The 21,345-nt window shown below is 40.4% G+C and overlaps 1 protein-coding gene across 2 annotated transcripts in view; it reads left to right on the top strand.

The window, feature by feature from the left end:
* Positions 1-21,345, top strand: part of FRMPD1 (FERM and PDZ domain containing 1) — a 97,665-nt gene that overhangs the window by 17,371 nt on the left and 58,949 nt on the right. Inside the window, exon 1 of one of the 2 annotated variants that reach the window (XM_089488754.1) lies at positions 18,437-18,572. The exons of the other annotated variant lie outside the window; for it this stretch is intronic. The gene's annotated coding sequence lies outside the window, so the exon portion shown is untranslated. Of the gene's footprint in view, positions 1-18,436; positions 18,573-21,345 lie in introns of those variants that run through there. 2 annotated transcript variants of the gene reach the window in all.

Genomic DNA, 21,345 nt, shown 5'->3' with positions numbered 1-21,345 from the left:
GGTATATCTATGGCAGTGGTTTTTCCTATCTCAGCCTGCGATGGTCTGAGGAACTGACGTCTTCTTCACGCTTCACCTAGATGTATTTTTAGAACCAAAACCCTTTAAAAGGCAACCTATTGATTCCTTCCATCCCAGCTCTCACACACTAGTCTTTCTGTTTCAGAATTATACCCCACTGTTCTGTAACATGACCCCAGCATCAATATTCCTATTATCTTCTGTGCTTGTGTTCTGAAATAAACCAGATCCTCTAGGGACCTTTTGCCACAGCCAAAGTGTGCCAAGTCCAACTGCATTTTAGTTTTTCAGAATATTGTCAGTGACAATTGCACATAATACATAGGGAGTAGGATGTAGCCCCAAAGCAATGGTCTGTGAATGGCTCCTTCAAGGATATTCCACTCCTCTTCCAACAAAGTTTCAGCTTTTATTTTTATTTTGTTAAAGAGAGGCTTTTCAGTTCCTTTATTAAGGGACTAGAAGTAAGGGGAAATACATAGGCAATGTATGGCTGTTATTCAGTAAGAAGTAAAAAAATGCTCCTATGTTCCCATGTTCTGACTGAGGGAATATAAAGGCATTGGGATGCTAATGCCTAAACCCTAGAGCATCCGTTCTGAATTTTTAAAATTAACATTAAAAAACTTTAAAGAAATAGGGTAGGCCCTACGATTAGGCAAAATGAAGCCAATGTTGTAGGCAACAGTTCTGGAGTGACACAAAATGGAAGCTATTTCTAATTTGTTATTTATTGTTTTGTATTTTTGCTGTCATAGAAAAAAATGAGCGTGCAGTTTTCAGTGCCAAAATTGCTCAGCTGGCATGATGACAGCATCATTTGCTCCTGTTCCTCAGGCAGAAAAATGACTTGGGCTGGTCTTGTAAACAAACTGGTAGACTGCTTTCCTTCTTCAGTCAGTTTAAGAAAACCTCGGAGTTGACAAATATAAGAATATTTAATAAAGCAAAGATTCATACCTGTCCTTATTCCCCTCACCACTCAGTTTATTATTTCAGCCTGGAGGATTGATAGCAGACATACCTCCACTAACAACATCTCAGACAGTGAAGCTCCTTTTTACAAAGCACACCTGCTCAGCTCCTTTAACTTTTCTACTCATCCTCTGTCTAGCTATCAGCATCAGCACTGGGAAAATGGTGAAAGAAGGCTGAAGGAACACAGACTCTTCACTTCAGGTTGCAGGAACATGTCTGCTATAAACAATGCATTAAAGCTCAAGCTGGGAAAGAATTGGATTCTACTATAGAGCTGATCCTACTATTGTTATGTGTGACTGCCTATGACTGGCAAGATAAACAGCAGCTGCCTCAGAATCGCTTACTCTGCATGGGTGAACAGTAAAATAGAAAGAAAAGAGAGAATTTATCGCTCTGCCTTAGAAGCCACCTCTAGCATGATAATAATATTTAAAAAGCATAGTCTTGTCACTAAAATGGAAATCATGAGAAAAGTGGAGATTAGTAAAAGAAAAAGTTATACCTGGATGCATTTTGGAAGAAACCTTGTAATGACCTCTTAAAGATTCAGTGTGCTTTTGTTTGTACAGTATATGCAAGTCTTGCCTGACCTAATGGCTTCATTTCATATCTTCATTTTGTTAGTTTTGAATTAAACATTTGCTAAGACATGTTGAACTGCTCTTCATTTTTGTGGCTAAATATCCTAAAGGCACCAGATTCAGTCTGAGCTTGGAAGCCAAGCAGTGTCAGCCCTGGTTAGGACTGGGCTGAGAGACCAACACCAGATGCTATAGATTACTGTATATACTCATGTATAAGTCTAGAAATTTTAGTCAAAAAAGTGGCCCCAAAAACCTGAGTTGACTAATCCACAGGTCAATGTAAGTATTGTACTTTAACTCTTATATATAAAAAGGAACTATCCCCTGGTGAAAAGCAAGAGAGTAATCTATCCTGGTAGCACTGACTTCTATTTTCCCATTGATCCAGCTTTTAATATGAGCACAAACAGTTATGCCTCCTGGAATTTTGTACGTTCTTTGGCTTGTTTTCCGTTGTTTCATCCTTTACATTCTTTGTTACATGACCCTAAATTTTACCCTTGACTTATCCACAGGTCATATCAAAATCCATAATTTTGGCTCTAAAACCTGCCCTCAACTTATACATGAGGTCGACTTATAGTATATAATATATACGGTATATTTCAGATGAAGGAACTGGCAAAACCATCTCTGAATAATCCTTGCCTAAGGAAACCCTTATGAAATTCATAGGATCACCATAATTGACAGGCAACTTGAAGTTACACATACACACACACAACCTAACTTTGTTCTTTCCATTATATGTCCAGGAACACATCTACTTTGTTATCTGAGATATATCTGTATTGTTGCTTCCCCATCTACCTACCTCCATTGCATTATTTTTTTTCTTCCAGGTATTTCTCAGGTCATCTGCCTATATAATACATTCATATTTGTTCCTATCAAATAAACATTTTATGCACATAGTGTGCTCCCTGGGTTGTGGTCAGGTGCCTCAGCCAGATGTTTGACATTCAGGAGGTGTTCATTAGTTTAAGAAAGTGATGTGCCAATTAATAGAAACAGATGAGTTCATTTTCTTTCCATGAGATCTTCACCAGTTGTGGCTTACGTTTCTCACTTGCCCCCCCCCCCCCAAATATCTGCCATCAAGATTCTTCAGACCGTACAGGACTTGTTCAATTTTAGTATATGTTAGTTGTTTTATTTGGGTTGTGTTGATGATGTGCTCACTGTTGTAGTTTTATATAGGGGGAGTCGGGGAGATTAGGAGGGGTTGGGGGAAATGTAGTTTAGTTAAGCTTAAATTTGTAGCTTTTTTCTATGTAGGTTTATGATCTTATATGATATGTTTGTAAGTGAGTGTTCTTTTGTATGTGTTCTTTTTCGTATGTGTTCTATTTTGTATGTATTTTGTGTTTTTTTTTTTGGGGGGGGGTTCTAAACTTAATTAAAAGAAAGAGAGAGAGAGTTAGCTTGCAGGATTTTTCATTATGTTGTGTTAGCAGTCCAATGTTACAGTTGTAGCAGAGGTGGGATTGAGACCACTTCCTTTTTTCCTCCTGCAATATGTCTTGCACATCCAGATCTCTTGTGCAATGAGTTTGTGTCACTGTATATCACCATTAGAAGCCCTCTTGTTTGTGTATAAGTGACACTTATGTGCCATGGCAGGGGTAAGTGGAACAACCAGACTGATTGGAACAGTAATGCACTGTCTAAACCAGTCTGGATCTGCATTATAATTTTAGAGCCACAAATTCTGTTCCAAAGCGTGTGTCAGCTAAGACTAGATTCTGATGTTCCTTGGAGACCCCTCTGTACCCACGAGGGTTAGATGGGAAGACTCCCTTCCATATTCCTACTGTTGTTGTTGTGTGCCTTAAAGTCGTTTCTGGCTTGTGGCAATCCTAAGGTGGGTCTATAATGGGGTTTTCTTGGCAAGATTTGTTCAGAAGAGGTTTGCCATTGCCTTCCCCTGAGGCTGAGAGAGTATGCAGTGCCCAAAGTCACGCAGTGGGATTCATGGCCAAGCTGGGAATCGAACCATGGTCTCCAGAGTGGTAGTCTAATGTTCAAACCATTCTGTGTCACGCTGGCTAGCCCCTCAGAAAATGGCTTGAATACTAGTGCAGTTGTAGCAGCTTTCTTGCAGTAAAAATCAACATTTAGCTTTCTCCAGGTGCCACTGTCTGTCTGTTGAGTTGCTCATGAACCCTCTGTCCCAGGTCCTCTTCTGGCATTGATGGAGAAATAGGGAAGTTGCTGTGTTCTGTGTCCACTAAGAAAGGGCTTTCTGTAGGTTCCTGTAGTAGTTGTCAACCAAAAGCTTCTATAGTCATTCCGACTGCAGTCACTATTCTGATCATTGTTTGATCCTAGGTTTGGGCATTCTTTATAACAATTTCAATTTCCTCATTGTCTAGGTTAAATTTATGTAAATCCTCAATGGTCATTGTTTTTGTTTTCTTTATATTCAATACTAAACCTGCCTTTGTACTTTGTTCTTTAACTTCCCTTTGTAATTGTTCCAAATCCATGTTGTTTAGTAGTATAGATTTGTCTGCATATCTTAGATTGTTGATGCTGATTGCATTACAGCATGGTATACAATGGGACTTGAGCATTCATGGATTTTGGTATCCGCAGGGAGTCCTGAAACTAAAATACAGCAGATACCTAGGGCATCAAGAGGAGCAAACATGATGTTGTCAGAGACAGATGGTTTTGCCACATTGTTTCTGGATTGCCAAGCTGCCAGCCCAGATGACAGTAAACTGATGAGGCTCCATTAATTATCCATAATCAGACTAATAGATCAGAAGCTCCTGCTTCCCTATTATGAAACATCCTTATTACAGTGTGCTGAGCCTGTTAAAATGTGGCAGGATGAAGCTGGCATTGTTTTCAACATTGCATTGTTAGAAATATCCTTTTTCAGAAGGAGCAATAATCACACAACCCTTGTTTCCATTCTTTCTAACAGTGAATTGTTTCCTAGTACCAAAGTAACCAAAATTAGGCCATTGGAGAGAAACGATCAGATAAGTAATTGACGCAATATTGCACAGTCTAATCCTGTTAAGGAGATTTGCAACTACCAAACCATGTGTTCCAGATAAGTTGTTTTTCTTCAGTGATGAGATGGATAGGAAAAGAAGAAAACATCTAGTGTGGTGAGAGCTAAGCGTTAAGACGAGGCAGACCATCCATAGGTCTGTCATGAATTTTAAGGAGGGGGATGGTTAGCTTCAATTACATTCAAGAAGGTGGGCGGAAAATTAGAGTTGAAAGGCAAAGAACAGGGTGCTAAGCAGTGTGTTGAGCTTGGAAAAAATTACCTTTGGGGTCACAATTGCCATTATCCACAAGAGAGTTTCTGGGAGCTACAGTCCAAAAAAAGTCATGCTTGCAGGCTGTGAATGTGCGATACTCTGTATGGGTTGCCTAAAATATAGCACTGAAATAATAGAGACATTGTTCTTCCTCTACCAAGTGATCACAACTTATGAATTTGCACTGCAAGATATTAATGCCACCCGTGATAGTGAGGCAGTTTAGTCATCTTGACATCCAGGGAGCTCTTAGGCCTAATCTGTTCTGTGACACATTTCTTTGTCTTTTTGGCTGTCCACAGTATCCTCAGCATTCTTCTCCAGCACCACATCTCAAATGAATTTATTTTATTTTTATCCATTTTCTTAATTATCCAGTTCTCGCATCCCTACATGGCAATGGGGAACACAATTGCTTGTATGAGACTGACTTTCGTGCTTAGTTGTATGTGTTCGCTATTGACCTGCTTCTTAAATCACCTTCTTTTGACATTGATATCATGGCTACCAAAAAGGAAAAGTGCATGGAAAAGGTCATTTTTGGACTACAACAGTTGGAATCCTATATCCAGCATGGGAACTGTAGTCCAAAAAACAACCTTTCCACGCTCTGAAAAAAGATTGTTATTGTTGTTGTGTGACCAAGTCAACTCTGATTTATGGTAATCCTGTTTTAGGGTTTTCTTAGCCAGATTTATTCAAAAGAGATTTGTCACAGCCTGCCTTTAAGACTGAGAGAAGATGACTAGACTAAGGTTACCATGGCATTTTCCATAGCTGACTAGGAATTTGAACCTGATCTCTTGGAGTCTTAATCCAATGTTCAAACCACTGTATCATTCTGGATTTCAGCATAAGAATTTCAGTCGTTGTAATTATTGTAAGAATTATCCAAGAATTACATTTTGCAAAGCAAATTATAGTTAGTTCACTATGGTGCGGTACAGACCACCCCTTTCCCTAGTGGATTGGGGCCAGGGCAGCCATACCGGCAGCCCAGAGACCCCAGCCCAGAGCTTCTCCAGGCCATGGAGAAGCAGCCTGTGGCTTGGAAAAGGGGTGTCATAGAATCATAATCACAGAGTTGGAATAGACCGCACGGGCCATCCAGTCCAACCCCCTGCCATGCAGGAAATCCAATCAAAGCATCCCCAACAGATGGCCATCTAGCCTCTGTTTAAAGACCTCCAAGGAAGGAGACTCCACTACACTCCGAGGGAGTTTGTTCCACTGTTGAACAGCCCTTACTGTCAGGAAGTTCTTCCTAGTGTTGAGGTGGAATCTCTTTTCCTGTAGCTTGCATCCATTGTTCCGGGTCCTGTTCTCTGGAGCAGCAGAAAACAAGCTTGCTCCCTCCTCAATATGACATCCTTTCAAATATTTAAACAGGGCTATCATATCAACTCTTAACCTTCTCTTCTCCAGGCTAAGCATCCCCAGCTCCCTGAGTCGTTCCTCATAGGGCATGGTTTCCAGACCTTTCACAATTTTAGTCACCCTCCTTTGGACATGCTCCAGTTTCTCAACATCCTTTTTGAATTGTGGTGCCCAGAACTGGACACAATATTCCAGGTGGGGCCTGACCAAAGTAGAATACAATGGCACTATTACGTCTCTTGATCTAGACACTATACTTTTATTGATGCAGCCTAAAATTGCATTGGCCTTTTTAGCTGCCGCATCGCACTGTTGACTCATGTTCAACTTGTGGTTTACTTGGACTCCCAAATCCCTTTCCCATGTAGTCTCATTCAGCCAGGTGTCTCTCATCCTATATCTGTGCATTTCATTTTTCTGCCCTAAGTGCAGTACCTTACATTTCTCCGTGTTGAATTTCATTTTGTTAGCTTTGGCCCAGCTTTCTAGTCTATTCAGGTCATTTTGAATGTTGATCCTGTCCTCTGGGGTATTAGCTATTCCTCCTAATTTGGTGTCATCTGCAAATTTGATAAGTATGCTCCCAATTCTGCCATCCAGGACCCCACTGGTCACTTCTCTCCAGGAGGAAAAGGTGCCATTGTTGAGCACCCTTTGGGTTCGGCCAGTCAACCAGTTACAAATCCATGTAACAGTTACCTTGTCTAGCCCACCTTTTACAAGCTTGTTTGCAAGAATGTCATGGGAAAACCTTGTCAAAGGCCTTACTGAAATCAAGATATACTATATCCACAGCATTCCCTTCATGTACCAAGCTCGTAATTTTATCAAAGAGAGATTAGATTTGTCTGGCATGACTTGTTTCTCTGAAACCCATGTTGACTTTTTGTGATTATGGCATTGCCTTCTAGATGTTCACAAACCCTCTGTTTAATGATCTGCTCTAGAATCTTTCCTGGTATTGATGTCAGACTAACTGGACGATAATTGTTGGGATCCTCTTTTTTCCCCTTTTTGAAGATGGGGACAACGTTTGCCCTCCTCCAGTCTTCTGGGATTTCTCCTGTTTTCCAGGAGTTTTCAAATATGATTGCCAATGGCTCCAATATTGAATTTGCCAGTTCTTTTAGTACCCTTGGATGTAGTTCATCTGGTCCTGGAGACTTAAATTCATTTAGATTAACAAGGTATTCCTCTACTATCTCTTTACCTATTCTGTACTGAAATTTTCCTAATCTGTCTTCATGCCCCAGGACACCCCAGGAGCCAGAGTCAAGGGAGAAAGGGGCCGCTCGGCCCCTCTCTCCCTGGCGTCGTTCCCGCAGCCATTTGGTGGCTGTGGGAATGAGGCATGCCCACAGAAGGAACTCCGTTTTGGAGCTCCTTCATGAGCCGTGCCATGCACCCTAAGCAGCCTGGGGTGGCGCAAAGACATCACGCCTGCGCCTCGCCATTTGGACGCGGCATGGCCGTGACATCATAATGATGGCTCCTGTGTACCCAGGGCACCGCCATTATGCCACCACCGGCATGTACTAGGGTTGGGGAGCATGTACATGGTGTGCACTCCCTAACCCTAATACTGGCGCTTTTTGACAGTCTGTACCACACCTTTGTTTGCAAATGGAAATATGAATAATATGTTATATAGTTACCTGCCAGGATGTCAGTGGTTAAGATAGTAAATTTTTTCCCATGTTAACTGGGTTTGTCAAGCAACAGCCTTGCTGTGTCTCTTGTGTTCCAGGTAAGCTTGTGCTCCAGGCAAGGTTTTTATTTTTAATGGAGCACAATGATTTATATATTCATATATTTCAGTCTGCTTGTATGTCACCTAGTAGCCAGCATTTTAAAAAGAGATATCAAATTGCTTTGGGGCATAAAGGGAAGTGTGTTGATGGCTCATGCATTAGACAATAGACACCTGTTACCACAGTTTGGCCCAGTTTGCCCAGTTTATTCTGGACATACTGTGTCTCTTCTGCCTACAGACTTTGCTTTAGACAAAAAAATACACATTTCTTTGGAAGGTATCAAAAATATTTATTTAAAAAATAATGACCCCAGCACTTTAAAAAAGATATGTCTTATTATGCTTCCAAAGCTTTCAGTTTCATTTTTGTCTAGATGAAGGAAAGTCTTCATACTTGTAGCATACAGCAATCTTCTTCAAAAGAGTGCCACCAGATGCGTTAGATTTTTGTTGTTGTTGTTGTTGTTGTTGTGTGTCATCAAGTCATTTCCAGCTTATCGTGACCCTAAAGTACCTATTAAGGGGCTTTCTTGGCAAAACTTGTTCAGAGGAAAATTGCCATTGCCTTCCCCTGCAGCCGAGAGCATGTGACTTGCCCAAGATCACGCAGTGCATTTCAAGGCCAAGCAGGAAATCGATCCTTGGTCTCCAGAGTTCTAGTCGAACACTGAAAACATTATGCCATGATGTGTTAGACTATGATTCTCATAATATACAGCCACTACAGCTCACAGGGATTTATGTGAGTTGTAGGCCAACACAACTCCCAAGGTACCAGGTTGGAAAGAGCTGGCCTATGTGCTGAGGTTGGGTCAATGTTATTAGGAGATGAAACTTCTGGTGAGGGTAACTGCCTCAATGAATTTAAAAAGTGTGATGGTTTTAGGCATACTCTACTTTTAAGCAGAGAGAAGCATTTCAGTTTGGACCATTGATTGGTTAATTTCACTCTTTGATGGAATCCAATCATTTCTAAGAACTAGTCTGAATTTTCTAAGTTGTCATAGGCCCTGTCCAGATGGGCCTTTTAGCACGTACTGAGTACATACTAGAGTTGCCTCAGAGCGTCCTTTACAGACGCTCCCTAACCCTAGCACGTACTCCATACGTCAAAATGACAGCGCTCTGTCTACATGGGCACCACCATTTTGATGTGACGGCCACGCCGTGTCCAAACAGCACGGCACATCGCGGCCGTTACGTGCTGGCGCCGCTACAGGGCACTTGTGGCGCCCTTTCAGCAGTGCCAAAAGCAGCTCCAAAACGGAGCTCCTTTTGCCGCGCATATCGTTGGGGCGGCATTTACACAGCCACGCCAGTGATACAGATGAGAAAGGGGCCAAGTGGCCCCTTTCTCTCTCTCCCCGCCTCTGTCAGGGTGTCCTTGGGGCATGAAGCCCCAAGAACACCCCTTTTCAGGCCGCAGGAAAGTGGCATTTTGCCACTTCCCCGAGGCCTGGAAAAGCAGCGGATCAGGGCTTCCGGGGTTGCTGAGGCCCTGATCCGTCGGGGAAAGGGGCGGGTAGAAGCTGCCCCAAAGGGGCAGTCTGTATCCCACCATAGACTACTTTACTAATTTACAAAATTCAGTATAGTACAATGTCTGAAGTCTATTGACTTTCACATCTAAACATTGTTGGTTGAGCAAAAAGTTCCCCTGAATTTGATGAGACTTATTACATGGAACAAATATGTACATTTTGGGACTGTAGATCATTTCTACAAGCTGTCTATGTTTCTTTCTCCATTCCAAAATCATAATGGAAATACAAGTGTAATCCCCTACAACAGCCCTGGAAATAAGTCTGGAGAAGTTTCTAATTACTAGTTACAAGCTAGATTTAGGAACGATGTAATGAAGTCATTCTTTAAGAATATGTGCACAGTACCAGTGAGTGAGATTTAAATATGCTTTGAATAAGAACTTGGAAAACTACTTTTATGGACTCCAGCTCCCAGAATCCCAAGTGTGGTCATATTGCCTGGGGGATTCTGGGAGATGTTTTCTAACTTTCCTCAGCTCTGTCAGCAATAAGTGGCTGGACACTCAGTCAGAGATCACCATCCCAAGGAAATTCCTCTCATTGTTAGTCTCTTCCATTCAAATGAAGACAAAAGCAATGGCTTTCTTTTCTTTTATTTTCCTTCTTTATTTCTTTTTCTCTCTTTCTCTCCCTCCATCACTGGAGTAGCAAAAGAAGAGACCAGCTTTATGGCAAATGGTGTTGAAAAGAGGAGGTGCATAAAGGGAGAACTCTCAAAATTGTCTGCAAGTGAGGGGAGTTCAATAAGCCTCTTGACATGAGAGGCTGAACTGCCTATTTTATTTTGCTATTCATTTTGTACATTATTATCCTGCCTTTCCATCAAATAAGCAAATAGCACTCAAGTTAGCTACCAAACATCATGAAAAACATATGGAAAACAAAATAAGCAACAAAACCATTTGACTTACCATTATACTCAAAATAATGAAAATCATTCCAGTAAACATGAAAACAGTTTTAAAAGCCAGTTTGGAGAACTGGGGTGGGGAAGGCTCTGCAAAAGACTCCTTTACTCTTTGAGCTGGCAAATAATAGCAGAAGTACAGAACCGTTTACCCTCATCTATGCCAGCATGGATTACTGGGCAGAGTTGATTTTTCTGGCCCTCCTACCTTTTTATGTAGAACAGGACACAAATACAGGGTTATGCACTGCAGTCATCAAATGTTTTATGCAAAATTTGAATCTTTAAATACACAACAGAAAGAGAGAGAGAGAGAGAGCGCTACAGAACATTTTGTTTTCAGATGTACAGCTCTTGTTTAAAAATATAGTGTGTTGGCTAACATGTTCTATTTATATCGTTATCTGCCTCTCAAGATAAGTAAGTCTGGATCCAGCCCACATCTGGTTGTTATTTTTGTATTGTTTTGACTAAGGTCTAAAGTGACTGTATGGATGTGACCCATTATGCATTAAAAACACGTGCATTGCTTTGTAGTATCCTTGAATGAAGCATGTTCACAGCCGCTCACAGACAGAAGAGGCCACATTGTTTTGTACCGAACAGACAGATTTGTACTTTATTTAGTGTGCCAGTCGGTCTTGTTCTTACACATTATGGACAAATTGTGCCAGACTCTTTTGTTCATATGGAAAGAGGGCATTCTTGCCTTTTCTTACAACGAAGGATCCAGGCTGACTGCAGGGCTACAATCTACTTTTCATACATTTATTGTATAGAAAAGGCCTTCTCAGCTGCTACAGTTTGCCACGTAGAAGTGGAATAAAAAACTGAACCTTCTGAAGTCTCTCTCAAAGCTAGGGTAGGCAGGGCATAGTGTGAGGTGACATGTGGCAGCAAATTTGCTGAAATTAAGGAGGCCTTGCCAGTTCTGAAATGGAGGACCACCTAGGAAACACATGCAGGCCAAGAGAAAAGAAAGGTGGGATATAAATACCCATAATGATGGTAGTTTAAGACTCTAGCCATTGTAGTCAATCTGAAGTGGTACACTTAGACTCTTAATAAGCTGCAGACTAGAGCTTAGGCCTGTTACAGACTGCCAAAATAAAGCTGCTTTGGGTCTCTTTGGAGGTATGCTGTTTAAATGATGCATGCATCCTAAGAATCCAGAAGCTGCACCAAAGCTGCACTCCAGTGCTTAGGAATGGAGTGTGGCTTTGGCGTGACCTCCGGACTCTTAGGACCCATGCATCATTTAAATAGCATACCTCCAAAGAGACCCGAAGCAGCTTTATTTTGGCAGTCTGTAACAGGCCTCTGTGTTGTTCAACAATTTCCCTGGGCTGCACAGCAGGGCTCAGTACCATACAGCAAGTTTTCCGAGCTGCAAACCAAAACCCAGAGCCATATGGTAGCAAGTTCACAGTTTGCAAACTAGAGCTCGGTTCAAAACAGATGATTTTCAGTCTGCACAATAGAAGTCAGTTGATCACATCAGCTTCCCAAGTTTTCAATGGCTCCTTATCTCCAATCATTCAAAAGAGCTTTGGAATCAGATGAAATCCCCCCCCCCCCGCGCTTGACCACATCTGGCCCTGATATAAATCCTCTTTTTTTTACATTTGAGTTTCAAGAACAAACAATCACCAGTTTTCCTCCATTAGTTTCCTTGCAAAAAGACCCTGAAACAAAAACGTCTTGAGGGATGTATGGGAGTAACCTTGGATGGCCCACTCAGTTCATACAGGACATTGGTGAGAATGTGAAGGACTCAATGTGCCTGGCACATTGAGACCATGCCCTCTAGAGCCCTTCAAATGGCTTATTGAAAGAAACCATTGGTAGGGGGTAGGCTGTCTGTCTTTCAGGAATGTGCACCTACTATGACTGTCCATCCAATTGAGGAATTAAGCCTATTGAGTTTACAAGAGTTTACAGGAGACCCCATGGTTCCTCAAAACACTATTGTGAAAAGGACTGCTTTAATGCTTGAGGGAAAGTGTGGACAACCTCTGGCTCAATAGGCTTTTCCCCCCTTAACTGAAATCCCAAGTTCTGTCAACTGGATCCTGGTGAAAAAGCTCCACACATTCAGAGCCTGGGAATTTGTTTTTGAGTATCCAAACTGGACAGCATTTACAGTCCTTTCATAAAGATCCACTCCTAAGTTACTCCAAGCCCTCTCCATTTTAGCAATGTAATTTAGAGCAGGGGAACCTTTGACCCTCTAGATTTTTGGACTACAGGCCCCACAATCCCTTACCAATGGCTATGCTGCCTGAAGCTTTTGAGAGGAGGATTCTCCAACCCTGGCCTAAATGTCATGTCTCCATTGAAAATAAACATAGTTCCAGAAACAGATCACTAAGCCTATGTCTCTCTGAGTTATCTGAGACAGTTTGTTCATAATTCATAAATTGGTGGCTGACAATGCTGTGCTGAGGTATTGTGAGGACAAGATGGAGACCTGCAGCTTCTTCAAGGCTACAATGTGCAAAATAATAGTGAAAACACACATTGCCCCATACTTACTAGTACATGGAAGGTCATAAACTAAGTGTTGCATGACTGCATGCCCTTCCTTTGCACTTTCCAACATGAAGTTGCACCCAGGAAGCCAATGACTGACTTGGTGCAGTTCCCATGCTGACAGACCGGGTTGCTTGGTGTTAGCTTCCAAATGATAACAGACATGTTTCTAACAAATACAATCCACATGGCTAACGCAAGGGATCGGCTCAAATGGGATTTCACTGTTCTTGCAGCTCGTGTCCTTAAGATGATGGAACAGCATAATGTATCTTGAACTGGTAATGATAGCAAGCATTGCATTTTTGGAATATCACGGGGGCTTTTAATCTTGGCTTTTTAGCTTTTCGCTTTAAGAATTTTTTTAAAACTTGCATTTCTCTTGTAAGCTCCAGTTTTTAATAATTCTTTGTTCCTGATTAGAGAACAAAAGTGTGATGTTATAGAAAAGCAGTTCTTTCTTCCAGAGGGAAGGTGCAAGGGAGGGATGTTTAATCACTTTTGCAGGAAGCAGGTCTTCATTTCAGGAGCTTTGGGGGTGAGTTCTGGGAGCCTCTTTATTTTTTCCCAAGACCGGTAAGTGAGATATTCTTTAGCGCTGTGAAGATAACAATCCTAGTCCAAGAAGGTGCTGTATATACTCATATATAAGTCTAGAAAATTTAGTAAAAAAATTGATCCAAAAAACCTGAGTTAACTTATCCACAGGTCGGTGTAAGTACTGTACTTGAACTCTTATCAAAAAAGAAACCATCCCTTGGAGAAAGGTGAGGGCGTGAAGCACTGACCTCTTTTACTCTCTCATCTATCCAGCCTTTACGGTGAGCACAAACAGTTTTGCCTGCTGGAATTTTGTAATTTCTGTGGGATCATTTTAATTTACTTCATCCTTTACATCCTTTATTATTTGTCCCTAAGTTTCACCCTAGACCTATCCACGAGTTGTGCCAAAATCCATAATTTTGGCCCCAAGACCTGCCCTCGACATACATGAAGGCAACTTAGAGTATATACGGTAACCTTTAATGAATGCCAAAATGAGTGACAACTCATACAAGAGCTATAGGCTGTGACAGCCACATGGAAAAAATGTTCATGTGCAGAAGTGAGAGACACCCCTCCCCATCCCAGATGCTAGAGATAAAGAAGAGGTCTGACTATTGTCCTCATACCTTTCTTGGGAACTTTCAGAGGCCCCCAGTGTCTACTTAGCTGTTTGAGAAGATGGACCTTGATGGGTAGATTCTGCATGTTGCAATCTATTCCTCTCTCCCCTTTTCCCAAGATGTGAATGCACTACTGAAAATCTTACCTGGATTCTCACACACAGCACTTACCTTCTTTCATAGGCTGAAGGACAAATGAACGGATGTCTCTTATGTTAAAGCAACATCTAATTCACAAAATGCAGAGCACGTGAACAGGTTGGTTAGGTTAAAGCCGACAGCAAGCACACACGTAAGTCTTTGGCTGATTGTGGAGATTTAGCACTTTCCTTTCTGTATATACTCATTCCCTACACCACCCTCTTTTTCTTTGTAAGTTTTTCGCCACATACACCAGCCTTGTCTGTAGATATTTGTTAGCACTTTGCTCAAGTTTCCCTGAATGTGACTAATGTTTACCATTCATATAAGACAGACCATCTATCCATACTCTAATAATAATAATAATAATAATACATTTATTTGTGTTTCCCCGCCTCTCCCAAAGGATCGAAGCGGGGTTACTGACTACTAAAAACGATACATACAATATGCTATAAAACCACAAAGATAATACATCAGAACAACATCATTAAAATACAACAATCCATCAAGATCCAGCATCTGGGGGCAAGGCAGATAATAACTCCTGTCAGGAGCGTAATAGCTATTACATCTTAGAAAGTTTATTTTTCAAAAAGGATTCCAAGGTAGTTAGTTTTTGTTACAGTTACAATTTTAAAAGGAACTGTTTACTCTCCCATTACTAAAAATGACTATAATATTTACTTTTGAATGCTTTAAAAAAAATTGAATGCTACAAGATGCTATCCTTTTGTACAGTGGTTTCCAAACTTTGGTCCACCAGATGTTTTGGACTTCAGCTCCCAGAATTCCTGAATACTGGCCAAGCTGTTTGGGGCTTCTGGTAGTCCAAAATATCTGGAGGCCCAAAGTCGGTGCTTTAGTAATAACATACTCCTCTTATCCATTTTGTTGTCCCCTTAACATCCATAGCAGAGTGTGATGCATCACTTAAATCACATAATATTCCTGTTTCCTGTAACTATAAAAGTAAGTGAACATGAGCATTAATCTGCTTTTTTAAAAAAAAAAATTCCCTCAGTATGCTACTTAGTTATGACTTAGCGGCTAAACAGACCGACTTGAAGCACCAGCATGGGGGTGTGGCGTTTGGACAACACACACCCCAAGAACACTCTCACACCAGCATCACACCACCCATCCGACCACACCAAGGGTGGCATCATGACACTCCTTTGGCACAGCGCTCAGATGACGCACACCAAAAGGAGCACTGGAAAGTGCCACCGCCATAGCAAGGACGCCTTTTTGCTGGCTCTAAAAGGAGCTCTATTTTGCCGTTTCTTTTAGGGCTGGCAAAGTTCCAGTTCAGGGCTGCAGCATGCGTTTGCCACAGCCCCGATCTGGTGCTGAAAGGGGTGACATGGAGCCGCTCCTTTGTGGCAGCCTGTTTTGCCTCTTAGTTACTGCAAAAAAGTAATTAAATACAAGTATCTTGTGGCCACTAATTTTTTCCAAGTGATGGTAGGGGCTATCAGTAATTAGAGCCACAGTGGTGGTATGAAAGGATGGTACCATATACGGCCATGAAAGAACAGTATCATATATGCATCTAAATGGCACTGAAGTGTCATAACCTCTCCATCTTTATGAGTCATGAAAAAATCCAAAATGCCTGTTAGATTTGTAGTGTCTTCTGCATTTATTCCCCACTGAATCTCTTGCACGCTCCTATTCACATTACTTTTATTTGCATACCTCCCAAACACAAGCACACAACTCAATGAATCTCATAACTGCATATTATTGCAATGGTGATCTTTTTCTCCCCTCTGTTCCCCTTTCTTACCAGTCATTTATGTTTTTAGACTGGCATGCTAACAGTTTTTTCAAACATCTGCACAGTTGAAATATTTATAAGCATTCTATAACACTTCTCAGGTGCTAACCAAGGACAACTGAATCTAGAACTCTCACAGCCAGTCTCTAAGGGCGGTTCAAACATAAACTGCATTGACCAGATTGTTGTAGATATTATTTTAATTTTTAGGTCGACTGATTCTGGGGGAAACTGGCAAAAGTACTTTTATTCAAATTCACGTTCCCTGGTTTTAATTTAACACAGTGAATCTCTCTATAAATATAAGTGCCCTAAGAAAGTATACAAAGCTTTGACTTTCAAAATAGATGTATGGTAGATCTCTCCCTCCCTCCCTCCCTCTCTCGCTCTCTCTCTCTCTGTGATCTGTCCATATCTATATAGATCTTTTAATGTAAACTTTGTGATGGCCTTGACAACATAATTCATGCATGCCTTCTTAGAAATAACTCCCAGTGTGGCTTATTCATGGGTAAACTTATACAGGATTGCATAAAACCCACTGGGTGACCTTGGGTGAGCCACATGCTCTCAGCCTTAGTGGAAGAGAAAGGCAAACAAATCTTGCCAAGAAAACCCAATGGTAAGTTCTCCTTAGAGTCATTATAAGTTGGAAATAACTTGAAGGTACGCAACAACAAACAGGATGAGCCACTATTTTCTGGAGTTTTAGATATGATTGAGAGCTGGATGTCATCCTTTGCAGGATTTCGGGGCCCCATAGAAATACAGGTGAGAAAGAACATGCAAGGAGTATGCATGACAAGTAATGCTAAAGCAACATAACACCCTGAAATAGGAGTAAAGGTATCTGTGTCCTTCCAGCTGCTTTTTGGACTCCAATCCTGCTCAGTTTCTCCATAGCCAAAAATTGGTGATGTGGGGCCTGAATTATAGTCCAACCACACCTAAAGGGCCACAGTTCCAACCCCTAAAAACTAAAAGTACAATTTCAGAGCTGAACATCCCAGCAATGCTTCTCTAGTCAGTTCTAAAATGTATAAAGATACAGAACTATCCGGTAATGCTAGCAAAGATTACCTTTGCCCAAATGTGGAAAAAGAAGTATAAAAAAAGAAGATTGGATGTTGAAATTATTTGATATGATAGAAGTGGATAAACTAATGCAACTATTGAGAGATAACGCACTAGAAATTTAATAAGGAAAGAGTGAGTAATTTAATTCATGAGAAAGTAATGGGGAGAAATAGCAATTATAAGTTCAACATAAGAAACAAAGGTGAACATTAAAGAAAGATAGGCTATAGGATTACAGAATATAACATTATATTACTTATATTATATTATATATATATATATTATATAATATATATAATATTTATAATATATATATTATATTATATATATATTAGTTATATATATTATATAACTAATTAGCAAGTAAACTAATTAGCTTACCTGCTAATTAGCTTACTTGCTGTTCACCGCTATGATCTTTGGAATAGTGGTATATAAATAAAACAAATTATTATTATTATTATTATTATTATTAACATATAGAGGAAAGTTAAATGTAAGCTGAAAATTGTAAGGGGTTTAAAGAGAATATGTAAACTGTCCTAGAGAAAATAGTTGGGATAATAGTAGCACAGTGAATGAGATTAAGTTTAGGATGTAAAAAGAAGGTCAATGTGTGTAGAAGAAGAAGTTGGGGAGAATGTTTGAAAGTATGAATAAGAAAGAAGAATCAAGGAAGGAAGAATAATAAGTAGACTGAAAAGGTAGAATAAGAAGGTAAAGTAGGTAGGTGATAGTAGTATGTATGTATTGAAGGTATGTGTAGGTGAGGAGGAAGGGGAAGATGAGAGGAGGAGGAGGAGTGGAAGGGAGAAGGAGAAAGGATGTGGAAGGTAATAGGAAGGGCATTTGAATGGAATTAAGGATGAGAGGAAAGAGAGTAGGAAAGAAAGAGTGAAGTGAAGACTGCAAAAAGAAAAGGAAAACAAATGTAAGAAGTAAAAGTATAAGAATATAAGATATAGAGAAAGATAATTTAGATGTTTCGCCCATGCAAATTGTTTTTCTAAATGGATGTGATTGTGTAGAAACTGAATAAAATTCAAACTACAATTTTAAAAATTTGCCAAGTAAAATGTATAAAGATACAAACCTTTTTTTTTCCTGGCCAGATTCAAGCTATTCTGTTCAGCTCCTGTCTTGCAAGTTTTGTTAAATCTGGGCTCCAGAGCCAGACACCTTCCTTGGTGTCTGACATAGTCTTATTCCCTGTGCTTAATTTTGTAAAAGGTTTTTATACATTCAAATTTCAGCTAGTGTGCTGAAAAGTGGCATTCTTGTCTCCAGCATCAAGTTTATTTCTAAGATAACCCCTGGGCTTTATGTAGGATCTGGAAGGATTCAGAGAAAATAAAAATGGCAGTGGTTGCAGCCCAGAGCTTTATTCTGAAGTGCATCTGAGTGCCCAGAAAACTGAAAAAGGTAAGCTAAGGTTGATGGCAAATGTGCTATGTAGGAGATGGGGAGTGAGGAGTGCTTTCCCAGCATGTTTTGTCTGTTATTTTCTCTCTTTCTCTCTCTCTCTTTTAGCTTAATTTATTTGTTTTGATGTAATAAATTTTACCTGGGATCTGTGTGTGGAAACTGTGTTCCAACTGGATTTGGTGGGGTAAGCAGGGTGAGTCTTATTCTCTGGGCATCACTAGTTTGCCTTCTGTGAAATGGGCATTTTGTTGTGCATTGTGAAAGGTGGGATGTGTTAAAGCTTTGGAAGCTCAGGCCTGCCCCACCCGCACCACATACTCAAGTTTTCTGGCCAACTTGAACATCTCTGAACCTCACAGTTTTATGCATCGCAAACCTTGTTTTATATGAAGTGTCTGTTGGTGCATAAAGCTGTGGTTTAAAATCTCTGTGTGTGCGCGCGCATTTTAGAGCTGACACACCATTTCTGCCTTAGGTACTTGGGAAAGCCATTTTTCTTCTAGCTTCACAAGTTTCTTTTCTGGACAATGAACACTTTGTTTGTGTAGTCAGGCCTACCATACCTTTCATCTTGCTAAGGGACAATCCTCCTACATACTGTACATGACAGCCATTTTCTGTAGGACTCTTTCAAAAGCTCCACAACGACAACACCTAGTTGGTGCACTGTTAGGGAACTGCTATGGAAATACTTAGTCAAGACCAGCTAGCCAACTGTGTAAGAACCAATATTTTCTGAGTAAGGAAAGACTAGGACAAAGACTACCATAGTACATTGCTGAATACACTGAGCACAATGTACGTCTGAAAAGGCAACAAGGTGCAGATCAGCTGGATCTCTGCAGTAAAACTATTAAAAAGCCTTAGGCTGCATACACACTATAGAAATAATCCAGTTTGACACCACTTTAACTGCCCTGGGTCAATGCTATGGAATTCTGAGGATTGTAGTTTTTTGTGGCACTAGAACTCTCTGACAGAGAAGGCTAAATGTCTCACAAAACTACAGTGCCCAGAATCCCATAGCACTGACCAATGGCTGTTAAAGTAGTATTAACCTGGATAATAATAATAATAATAATAATAATGTTTATTTATTTCTGCAGTGTAGATGTAGCCTTAGTGCCACATGGATAAGGGATACCGGACTTGGGAGATCATATTTAATGAATCAAATGAAGCAGATAACAGATGATCAAAAGAAAGATTAATGTTCTCTTCCAGGTCATTAGAATTCCTAATACAATTTACAGTCATCTTGTGTTGTTTTTTTCTCACCTGCTCCTGAACCGTAGATTTAAATCTGTTGATAGGTAATTGTAAATAAATAAACTGACAGCAAATAGCAAATCACATGTATTCTGAAAGTCACTTTGAAGCTGTCATAGATGGAGCTTGACCATGGTCTCTTTTGCTTTGCTGTGAATATGCCTTATCATGTAATGCCTAAATTGTCATTATGTTTCACATTCAGAGTGGGATTTGCAAATAGACTTTGGTCAAGGCAGATTTTCTATCTCTTCAGTTACTCTCCTTGCAGGAGTCTTCCTGCATCTGTCCTCTGGAGCCACAATTTGGCCTGAAAAGCTAAGCCATGATTTTATATGAGGGTCTGGGAAAGTTTTTGAATCATATTTTGCTGTGTAACAATAGAACCTTAGTCACAGTTTTCCAACCAGCTTCATAATGTGAACCTGATGTGGTTCTGTGGCAAATACTTTCCTTTTGTTTATCCTTATTTAGGCATCAAATTTCAGTGCTTAACTATAGCTCAGGGGACCAACTGGGGGGCAAGATGGAACATGGTTAAGCATTTCCAAATTTTCCATTAGAGGACATGAGGTTAACATTTTGAGTGTTTCTTTATTTCTAAGATAGGCATGAGATCTGGGGGAGAAAAGCAAACAGAAGTCATCTTACCTTTTAAGCATAAGAATTTGGAAAGATCATGACAGGTTGATCAATATCCACTGAAATGCTGAGCAATCTCCCATTGCAGGAGTGTCCACTTACTTCAGCAGTTTGTTTTGCCAGGGCTTGCACTTTGTAACCAAGTTTGTCCTAATAAAACATTGAGAAAGAACTAAGCCAATCAATGAGGGTAGTTCCAGGCAATGGGGCGCTCCATCTTATATCTATGGGTCTATTGACTTAACAGTCACATGCTATAGCCTATGAGTTCCAAGGATGTGCTCTTGACACGGGAATTTTGCCATGTTCAGTGACCACCATTCTTTACCAAATGTGATTTGTTGATGAAATATGTCAACTGAAGATAAAGCAGGCAGCTTGTCAGCTAACTCACCCGGCACAACACAGTTCGTGATCTTCCATGACCACTTTCTGTTGTGGCATCTTGTGTATTTCTTCCAAGCACCCTTCTAGTTTACAAAGTGTAGGTTGTTTGAGGACCAGTTTTTACATGGTCATGGCAACGGCACATGTTATAAATGCATCAATTCTCGGCATTGAAAGAGTTTTAAAATGTCGCAGAGAGAGCAGCCAGGGTGGGGTTAAGTAGTTTCCAGTGTCCCAGAGACTCCTAATCTCTTATCTCATCTACCTGCTCTAACTTTTCTGAGATGTAAACTGATACTCGTAGAGACTGTTCCACCTTTTCACTTCCAACCTTTTCTAAAGGTGAAACTAGATTAGTTCAATGTTATCTTAACACCTTATTGAGCTATCCTATCTTTAATGGAGCTCTTACAATAAAGTATTACTCAAACTTTTTACCTTTGGGATTTTCCATTTTATCTACATGTGGACA

Source organism: Sceloporus occidentalis, unplaced genomic scaffold, assembly GCF_023333645.1.
Source record: "Sceloporus occidentalis isolate IW3139 unplaced genomic scaffold, rSceOcc1.0.p SCAF_1, whole genome shotgun sequence".
In the NCBI taxonomy this organism is placed as follows: Eukaryota; Metazoa; Chordata; class Lepidosauria; order Squamata; family Phrynosomatidae; genus Sceloporus; species Sceloporus occidentalis.
The sequence above is the reverse complement of the archived record's forward strand: the minus strand, read 5'-3'. Positions and strand labels throughout refer to the sequence as shown.